This window comes from Miniopterus natalensis, chromosome 17 (assembly GCF_054644295.1).
Source record: "Miniopterus natalensis isolate mMinNat1 chromosome 17, mMinNat1.hap1, whole genome shotgun sequence".
Taxonomy (NCBI): Eukaryota; Metazoa; Chordata; class Mammalia; order Chiroptera; family Miniopteridae; genus Miniopterus; species Miniopterus natalensis.
In genome coordinates, this window is record NC_142097.1 from 25,510,048 (window position 1) to 25,520,997 (window position 10,950).

A 10,950-nucleotide genomic window follows, 5' to 3' on the forward strand; every position below is an offset into this window, starting at 1 on the left:
GCCCGGCCGCGGCAGCCATGGCCGCGCGCCTCCGCTCGCTAGCTCGTTCCCGGCCCGCCCGCAGCCAGTCGCCCGCCGCCGGGTAAAGTCTTAGGTTCAGGGAACAAAGCCTGGCTTGGTAGGGAGCTTTTCGCCTGCTTGCTCTACGCTAATTTTCCCTCTTTCTTTTTCTTTCTGTAATTCTCAGTTAGCGCTCCTGAGCCCTCCCTCTGCCTGCCTTTCGGTCTCGGCCCCGGGTCCGATTCTTCAGCCTACTCTGCCCAGGTCTTCGTTTCGGCGGCTGTTCTTCTATCCCAAGGAAACTTGGGAGTGGAGAGCAGGGTAAGGGGCGCTAGAAGGAGCAGGAGTGACGTGAGTCGCTCGCCCCTCCGTGTCTGGGGGCTCTTTGGATGGCCGTCGTGCGGTCTTTCTTCTGGGGCCATTCTGTAGGGTGAACACTCTGACACGCAGACATTTGTTCATTCAAGTATTTATTGAATGCTTACTATGTGCAGCCGCTGGGTAGCGCAATGAACAAAACAGGTATTCCTGCCCTCGGGGAGCTTCCGGTACAGCTCAGGCACACGCACACACGCGCGCACGCACAGCACTCAACCCCTAGAGACACACGAGGCACCTAGACACAGACTCACTCCCCGCCTCATCCAGCCACACCACCTGCCCCTCCCAGGGAGGTTCAAACCTCAGGTCCAGCCCCACAGGCGAGCTTAGAGACCCACTCGAATTAGAGACTCACGCCTACGGAAGTGGTCACAGATAAGTTACACTTGATCTCTAGGCGTGCAGACAAACACACAACATAAACTCACACATAGCACCCCAAAGAATTAAAGTCCCTGAAATTGGTTCTGGGAAGAAGCGGCTGGTGTCAGCCTTAAGGCTTCATCCCCAAGACCCGTGTGGGCAAAGAGGACGAAATCTGACCCCCCCCAACTTCCTAAAGTGGGGGTTGACGCCTGCAGAGACCAAAGGTCACAGTCTCTCATTGGGAGGTGGGGTGGCGGAGGAGAGAAAGCAGCTCTGGGGGGGCATCAACAACACTTCAAAGACCTCACGGCCCGGAACGCTTCCTGCGGGGGAGGGGCAGACGGAGAGTAGTGGGGAAGACCCGCAGCGGACTGAGGGTGGAGGAGCCTGCCCCCCCTTCTGCGCACTGCCCCCCAGGCCGACTCTTCCGCCGGGACCGCCTCCTTTTCACCAGCACCTGTTCAACCGGAACATCAAGGGGCCGGGCCCGCCGCCACCCCTCCCTTCGCATCTATTTAGTACCTTTCATCCGGGAAGGGGAGGGGGTGAATCCCCGCCCTGGAGGGGGAAGTGGAGGGGGGGAGAACTTGTCCTTGACCTGGTCTGTGGCATCGGGGATTTACTCCCTTAATCCCGGCAAGGCTAGAATTTGAGGAGGTTAGGGAAGCTGAGTTCTGGGTTGCAGCCATCACCTTCGCTTGCTCCGGCGGGGACACGGGGATTCCGGAGGGCTGCCAGGACGAAGAGGTTCTGTCTGAACGCGCTGGGCGAGGGGAAGCCAGCCTCAGCCGCTTCCGTGCTTAGGGGAGGGGGCCGAGAGCCAGAGGATTGTCGGGGGCTGGTTGAAGTTTGGGATCGCTGCAAGGATTGCCACGCGCGGGTATCTTGGTCTGCTTTGTGAACTTCGCTCATACGAAAACTTAAACAAGACATAGAGAGGAAGTCTCAGGAAATTACCTTTACTGACAAGAATAAAACTCCGAAGAAAATTGAACGCAAAAATGCCAGTCCTAGCCATTCGCCAGTTTCGGAATACTTGAAAATTTCCTTTCGGGACTGGCCGCGGCCGAGGTGGCCGCGGTTTCAGTGTTTTGCCGGATGAGGGTCAGTCTAAGGCCCATCAGTCTTTGAGTCTAGGGGTGGGCGACCTGGGGACTGAGACCGAGAAGACTTTGTCCGAGGTTCTCACCCGGTGCGGATGCACCGCCCGAAATGTGTGGAATTAACGCGCGACGATACTTGTGCGTTTCGTAAGTGTATTAGGAACATTGTTTCGTTTACTCCTCTCCACAATCCTTTGGGGTGGGCGTTAATATCTCCATTTATAGATGGAGTAACAGGTCCCAGCGGATGAAATAACTTGCCCAAAGTCAAACAGCGTAAAAGAGGCAGAGCAGGGATTTTAACCCAGTCTGTCCTCCGCGAGGGCTGGGGCTCCACCACCACCTGTGCCGAATGCGTGTGTCAAAATCGGACGTCCTCCTGTCCATCGCAAAAGTTCCCCTTCGCGGTCTGGGGAAACCCTGTGCCCCGTGAGCTGAGCTGGATTCGCAGCGAGTACTCCCAAGGCTGAGCTGTCAAACGCATTCTTCAGCTTCCAATATTTTTCTGAGCACTTACTATATGCCTATCCAAAATTTTTATTTTTTTTTTTAAAAAAAGAATCAAGAGCAGAACTCTGCCAACAAGTGGTTCAAGTTCATCCTGTTCTCCTTGGTGTAACTGAGCGCTGATTTAGGGTGTCACGCTGATCCTGGGTGTGCAGTTTTCGGCCAGTGAGTGACTTCACTCCTCAGAGGCTCAGCTTGTCCCTCTTAAATGGAGGCGTAAACTGCTTCTGGCAAGAGCTGTAGGGAAGATTTAACGAAAATCCTTTTGTAAAGCGGTAAAGCGCGCTGGAGGGGCTCAACCCCGCTCGCCCTTCTCCGCCCCTCTAAGCTTGCCAGGGCAGCGCATTCCCGTTCCTTCTTCCCGCCTCCCGCATCCTCGCCTGTCCCGCGGCTAAGGGACTAGGGCAGAGAGGACCAAACAGAAAATTATTTCCGCCCGCTGGGCCCGCCCCGCCCCGCCCCGCCCCGCCCGTCCCCGGAGCCAGAAGGGGATTGTGGGGCAGCCGCGGCCGCTGCCGGAGCCGAGCGGGGCGGAAGCGCGCGTCGCGCTGCTTCTCGCGCCCGACCGTGCCGGCCCCCGCACCTCTCGGCTCGGGACTGCAGGCTGGGGTCGGGGAGGTCCCGGAGCTCGAGGCGGCTGCCGCTGCGCGCGTTTCCATGAAGCCTGGCCCGCGGGTTCCCAGAACCAAGCGGGGGAGGCTGAAGGGTGTTGAGGTTTCGCTTCTGCCAGCCCGCCGGGGGCTCGGTTTCGCAGGTCCCAGGGGCCGAAGACACACCCTCTCATTAGAAAGCCCCGCGCTCCGGGAAAGGACTGCGCTGCGCCCTCGGATTTGCGTTTCCTTTGCGTCTCGTTTGCTTACCAATTGCTTCCCCGAAAGCAAAGCTTCTGACCTTGGGGGTGTCCAGAGAAGTTAAGTTACTTTCCCGAAGCAACCCAGCCAGTAAGAGGCTTCAGGTGGTTTACCTGACCTAGTGGGAGAGCCTGGCGCAGGCTAATAGAAAAGAGAGGCGCTAGAGTCAGGAAAACCTAGGTTCCAGACCCATCCTCGCCACTTACTGGCTTTCACCATGGGTTAGTAATGCCTTCTCTGGGACCCTCGGTTTCCCCATCTCAGGTTGTGGACGGTAATACCAAGTGAGCAATGACACTGTCAAGTGCAGGTGGTTTCCCCATCAAAGGTTATGACTCGGAGGTGGTCTTTGGTAGGCCTAGTTGGGGTGCAAGGGTGGGTGTAGTGGTTCTTTCCTATGCAAGAGGAATGGATGCTCAACCTAAAGAGGAACTGGTGGGAGTGAGGGGATTCCCCAGTCATCCGGCCAGTTGTCATGATTATTGTAAATAGTGACTCTGCAGGAGTGGGATTTTTTTCTCTCTGTAAGATGAGGTGTAATATTTAGTGTCAGATCCTGCCTCTACCATTAGCTAGCAGTGTGACACAGCCTTTGCTGCCTTGGTTTGCCAATCTGTAAAATGGGAATAATTGGATCCCCACTTCCAATCTACAGGACTTTGGCAACTCCAGCGAGCCAAGGCCCCAGCAAGTGCTTTAAGGGCTGTGAGTGAGCCCATGCAGTCCCTTTAGGGAGTTAAGATAGGTAGAAAGGGAAGCCATTCATGATATGAGGTAGCCAACTTTTTCCAGAGCTACCTGGAATCTAGTTTCAGCCCTGCTCCTAGCCAGCTGTGTGACCTTAGGCAAAGCAATTGCCCTCTTTGGCTTTTGGTTGAAATTCCCCTTGGAGTTAACATTCTGTGGTTGATGACTCTGTTCTTGGGGAAGTTTCCAGGCTGGGAGATGACAAATGAATAGGACATTTGCCCTGCTGTGTTCCTCTTTTCCATCAGTTCCTCCTGAAGTCTAATCTTTATTCCTCCTGTTATAGTTACCATCAGGACAGAAATTGAAAAAGTTGCATTATTTAATCTTTCAGCAAATACTTCATTGAATCATCATGAACAGGCCATAAGGTATACACAGATAGCACCTGGGATGGTGGGAGTGACAGACATATAGAAAAATAACTTCAATTCAGGTTGATAGTTCTAAGAACAATACTGACACGGGCAAGAAGGAAGTAACTGTATTTATGGAGTCAGGGAAGGCCTGAGCTGGGTCCAAGTGGGTCAAGGAGGGTCTGCAGGAAAATAAGAAGCAGAGAACATTCTTTGTAGGGGGAGGGGAACACACCACATGGTCAAAGGCACAGAGGTAAGGCCCTGGCCAGGTAGCTCAGTTGGTTAGAGTATTGTCCTGATATGCCAAGGTTTCAAGATCGATCCCTGGTCAGGACACATACAAGAATCAACCAATGAATGCATAAATAAGTGGAACAACAAATTGGTATCTCTCTCTCTCCTTCTTCTCTCTCTCTCTCAAATCAGTCAATTAAAAAAAAAAAAGGCACAGAGGTAGGAAACAGCAAAGTATGTATTGAAGTTAAATAAGAAGAAAGGCATATCATAAGCTGCACTTCATGAGTGCATAGGTGAGCCATATGGCCAAACTCCTTCTTACATTCAGCAGCAGGAACACTATAACTTTTAGCACATAACTTTTACTACTATAACATTGTGTGGCATTTCATCTATATCTGTGATGAAGGAAAATGAGACCAGAAGCAGCCTTCAGAAAGGTCTTGTGCATTGTGTCAACTACATGGGAGTATGTGTAGTAGGAGAGCAGGAGCAGGTGGTTAGAGGATGGTTGTAAGGCAAAAACCAGATTTAGGGGGACTTGGATATTTTGCTAAGGAGTTTGGACTTCATCCTGAGGGCAGTGGGGGACTAAAGGCTACTAAGGGCTTTTAACGAAGGGGTGCATAGCCATATTTGCACATTGGTTGTCATGTATGGGATTGGTCAGGGTTGGGGAGAGGCTAGAGGTTGGGAGATTGGTTAGAACAGCAATTCTCAACCTTTAATGTGCATGTGAATCCCCTAGGAGTCTTGTTAAAATGCAGATTTTGATTCAGTAGGTCTGAGATCCAGTTTTCTAAACAAGCTCCACTTGAATAGCGAATGGTAGAAGACTTGTAAGGGTCCAGTTGAGAGATGAGGGTTTGACTCTGGCAGAGGCAGAGGGGATGAGAGGAGGGCTAGTTATAAGGATGTTAAGAAGGTGGGAATGTGTCCTGGCTGGTGTGGCTTGGGTGGTTGAGCATTGTCCCATGCACCGAGAGGTAACAGATTTGATTCCTGGTCAGGACACATGCCTGAGTTGTGGGCTCGATTCCCAGTAGGAGGCAAGCAGGAGGCAGCTGATCAATGTTTCCCTCTCTCATCAATGTTTCCCTCTCCCCCTCTCCTTCCTCTCTCTCAAATCAATAAAAACATATTTTTTGAAAAAGAAGGTGGCATGTTAAGACCAGGACTGGGACTTACCAGAGGCACGGCCTGGGGGACTTGGTGGATGGGCTTATTTGTCCACTCACTAGTAGACCCCAGGAGTGAGGGCAGAGTGGTGGAGCTGGTAGGGAGCTGCTTTGGGCATCCTGACATCAGGTGTCTGGAATATGGTGTAGTGATGCTCAGTCAATTGTTTGGGTCTGGATTAGCAGAGCCTGGGCAGGAGAGACCCAGAGTGACAGACCAGAAGCTGTCCTGGGAAGCAGGAGAGTTCACGTCATGGAAGTCAGAGAGACACTTGAGGAGGAAGTAATGCCAGGGTCACATGCTATTGAGAGGTTAAGGAAGGAAAGGGCTCTGCTAGGAGGAGGTCCCTGGTGACCTTAGCCTGGGCACTGGTGGAGGGGGAGGCGACTGCACTGAGACAAGCATAGATTGGGAAATGAGAAAGGAGGAAATAGTAGAGAACAGCGCTAGGGAGATGGGAGGGTCGGCAGGCAAGGATGGCCACCAGTGACGGGGGTGAAGGTGATGATGACAATAGCAATGATAACAGCTCATTGTTTATGAGAACCAGTATGCCAGGCACTGTACTAAGCATCCAGCACGCTCCTTGCAACAACACTGAGATGGGCTCTATTCTTGTTCCCACTATAGAGGGAAGGACACAGCTCAGCGAACACAGCCAGTAGGTGCAGAAGCAGGACCTGAACCTTGCCTTTAACTACAGGGTCAGTCCAAATTAAGGGATCTGGTCTGGAGCTAGTTCAGAACTCACTATTCCCTTCTCCCCAAGCCTCTCTCTGTCTGACACTACTGCAAATTGACTGCTGTTTATTGAATCCACCACTTGTTGACCTCTACTGCATGCCAGACAATGGGCCAGGCACTGGTGGTGCAGTATGGATCAAAGATCAAAGTGGTTACAGCCCTGCAGGCACTCAGGGTGGAGAGGAAAGGCTGGCTAGTGGGCAGGCAAACTGCACCGTACAGTGTGATCTGTGTTATTTATTTGAGAGAGAGAAAGGAAGAGAGAGAAACATCGATTTGTTGTTCCACTTACTTATGCATTTATTGGTTGATTCTTGTATGTGCCCTTACCGAAAGATTGAACCCGCAACCTTGGCATATGGGGACAACATCCTAACCAACTGAGCTCCTCTGCCAGGGCGCCAAGCCTCTGTCTTAAACAAGTTTCTGACTCCTGAAAGGAGGGAGGAACAGGATTAGGACAGAGCTGATGAGTTCAGGTTAGGACTTGCTGAATTTGAGGTCCAGTGGACTGGCCCAGAGAGGGTTTGCTAATGCTTTTGAAGCACATGTACTATTCTGCCTGTCTCTTCTGCCATATCCTTGGTACTCAAAAAAAATATTCAGAGATATCTTTGAGCGTTGTCAGCAATAGATGGTAACTGAAGCCCTGGTGTGAGTGAGATCACACTGAGAGGCTTGCAGGTGCAGAGAGCAGAAGGCCAAGGCCAGAGGCCCAGGGAACACCTGCATTTATGAGGGGGCAGAGGGAGGGAAGCCAGGGAAGGGGCATGAAAAGCAGCGTCCAGAGATGGAGGGGGAACCCCAGAAAAAGTGGTGTCATGGAAACCAGGGAGGAGAGAGGAAGGAGGGAGGGCGTGGCCCACAGAACAGGTGTGTCAGAGAGGGGTGTGCTGTGGATTGCAGTAGCAGGAGACGAAGACTTTCCTAGGGGCTGGGCTGTAAGCTAGAGGGAGACAGGACAGAAAGTATGGAGGATGCAAGGTCAGGGAGGCATGGCTCCAGTTTTTTGGGACAGTCTCCAGCACAAGGACTTGGGACCAGAGGGGGCCACTCTGCTTCCCCCAGAGAAAAGGAAGGATGTGAAGGATGGGGACAGATGAATGTGTGTGTGTAGGGCTTTCTCTGCTTGATAGCATGAATTTTTTAAAAATATATTTTTATCGATTTGAGAGAGAGAGGAAGGTAGAAGGAGAGAGAAACATCGATGAGAGGACCATTGATCCCCTGCCTCCTGCACACCTCCTACTGGGGATCAAACCGATGACCACTCTGTGCATGGGATGCTGCTCAACCAACTGAGCCACACCGGCCACCGTAATAGCATGTCTTTTCTCTCTTAAAGATTTTTAGCCCGGCCAGCATGGCTCAGTGGTTGAGCATCAACCTATGAACCAGGAGGCCACAGTTTAATTCCTGGTCAGGGCACATGCCCGGGTTGCGGGCTCCATCCACAGTGGGGTTGTGCAGGAGGCAGCCAATCAACGACTCTCTCATCACTGATGTTTCTCTTTCTCCCTCTCCCTTCCTCTCTCTGAAATCAATAAAAACATTAAAAAAAAATTTTGTTGTTGGTCTCTATCCCCCCACCTTTTCATTGACTCCAGAGAAAGGAAGGGAGAGAGAAGAGAAACATCAGTTAGTGGCCTCCCACTCTGCCCCGACTGGGGATTGAATGCACAACCAGGGCATGTGCCCTGACTAGGAATCAAACCTGCCACCTTGGCACGGGACAATGCTCCAACCAACTGACCCACACGGGCCAGGGCTAATTCCCTCTCTATTTTTATCAATATCTCTAGTTTTATTGAGATATAATTGACATAAAAGATTGCATTAATTTAAGGTATGCAATATAATGATTTGATATATGTATATATTGTGAAGTGATTACTGCAATAAGTTAACATTTACCATTCTGTTCTTAAACTTTTTAATGGTATTATTTGCGTATAATAAAATGCACACATTTTTAAGTGTGCAAATGATGACTTTTGATAAATATATACAGTCGTGTAACCACCACCCCAATAAAAATATTTCCATCTCCCCAGAAAGTTCCTTCATATCTCATTGCATTGCCTCAGCCCCCAGCAACACTGACCTGATTTCTATCACTATGGATTATGATAGATTCATTTTCTACAACTTCATAAAAGTGGAATCTTACAATATGTCCTCTTTTGTGTTTGGCTTCTCTCACTCAGCTTCTTTCTTTCTTTCTTTCTTTCTTTCTTTCTTTCTTTCTTTCTTTCTTTCTTTCTTTCTTTCTTTCTTTCTTTCTTTCTTCCTTCCTTCCTTCCTTCCTTCCTTCCTTCCTTCCTTCCTTCCTTCCTTCCTTCCTTCCTCCCTTCCTCCCTCCCTCCCTCCCTCCCTCCCTCCCTCCCTCCCTCCCTCTTCTTTCTTTCTTTCTTTCTTTCTTTCTTTCTTTCTTTCTTTCTTTCTTTCTTTCTTTCTTTCTTTCTTTCTTTCTTTCTTTCTTTCTTTCTTTCAATATTTTTATTTTATGTATTTATTTTTTAAGTTTATCTTTATTGTTGAAAGTATTGCAGATGTCCTCTTTTTTTCCCCGTTGACCCCTTCTTTCCCGCAACCTCCCCCCCACCCCCCACCCCATGAGCACTGTACTTTCTTTCTGAAACAGGAAACAAAGCCATTGCTGAATTGGGGGCCCAGGTGGAGCGCAGGAGAGGGAGCCACTCAGGGCTGGGGACAGGAGGGCTAGGCAGGGCTAAGGGACAGCAAGTGATCTGTGTCCCACAATTGTGGCCTGTGGCAGAAGTGGAGAAAGCAGCCATGTGGATTTAAACTCAGGTATGAGGCTGTGTTCAGAGCATTGAGGATTCTGGGGTGTGGCAGCCCTTGGTCATGACAGGGGCAGGGGGCTGGGGGCTGGAGCGCTGGGAAGCTGAGGAAACCTGGACTCAGTTCACGTGGAAGGCCTGCAGGATGGTGGCGGGAGTTGGATTCAGCATTCTCAGGGTACGCCTGACTCCTACTCACCCAGTATCAGCGCTACCACCTCTTCTGTCAAACTGTGTGGAATTCTTCCTTCTGTTCGCCTTGAGCTTGAACCTCAGCTTTTCTAGGCCAAGCCTCAGCTGGGACCCATCTCTCCTCCCTCTTGTGGAGTTTCTCTGTTCTGATCTGCAACATCTCCCTCACTTGTCTCTTTCCCCTCAGCCTCCAAATGGGCTCAGGCCACCTCCATCCAAAATGCTACCCCCTTGGCTTTGTCTCTGGGTCCCTCTGTTTCCCATCCCTGCTCTGCTTTGTAAATCAGGAGACCCCAAGTGCTTGACTCAAGATTACTCTCTGGCTCCCCCACCTCCCTGTTGAAATTGCTCTGCCAAAGGTCACCAGCCGTGGATGTTTTCTGGAGGTTGTAGCTGCCCAGTGCCCTCTCCTATTTCAAGGGAATGCCCCATTGGGTAATCTACCCTAGAACTCTCCATCCCCTCCCTCCCCCACCCCGTGCCACCTGCCTCACCAGCAGCCTTCTCCATCTCAACTGATGGCAACTCCATCTTTCTAGTCGTTCAGGCCCCAAATCTGGAACCATTTCTGATTCCTCTCCCACATCGCTGTCAGCAAATCCTGCCAGTTCTACCTTCATAAAATATGCACAATCTGATGACTTCCCACCATCTTCATCATCATTCTCTCCCCTGGATTATCGTGGTAGCCTCCTAACTGGTGTCCTTGCCTCCATCCTTGCCCCTGCCATCTATTCCCTACACAGTGGCCAAAAAGATCCTGTGAAACTGTAGGATGATCGGGGTCCGAGTCCTTCCAGAGTTCTCACTGTGCTCCATGGGAAGCCCAGGTCCTCACAGGGCCTGCAGGGGCCTACCCAGCCTGCTGCCCGATCGCTCTGGCCCTCTCTCTTCCCCTCGCTCATGTGCTGCAGTCACACCGGCTCCTTGCTGCTTCCTGCGCTCACCAGACACGCCCCTGCCTTCTCAGTTAGGTCCTCCTTGCCCACACTAAGGAAAATTGCCACCTGTGCCCCCTCCCCAACTCCTTATACTTTTCCAACCTTCTTTATACTTTTTATTCGTCCTTAACCTTCTACGTTACTTACATGTTTATGTCTGTGGTTTATTGTCAGTCTTTCCCCTCTAATGTCAGGGCCATGAAGACAAGGATGTTTGTGGATTTTGTTGCTGTTTTCAAGGGCCTAGACCTGTGCCTGGCCCATACTAAGGGCTCAATAAATAGTTACTGAAAGAACTGAAGGAAAGAGTTCTGAGCTTCCGTCTTTTCGCCCTGGGGACTGAGATGTGGGCATGTGATCTAAACCTTGCCAATCTGATGCCTTCGCGCTCTGCTCTGAGGAGCAAGTAACCAGAAGAGAGGCAGGTGGGATCCCTCTTGGTGGCTTTGCTAGTGGTGCCAGTGGGTGTTATATCCTGTGCCATGTCCTGCTAAGAGACAGCTATGCTTTCTGCTTCTTGGGCTCTACCTCCAGGTGAT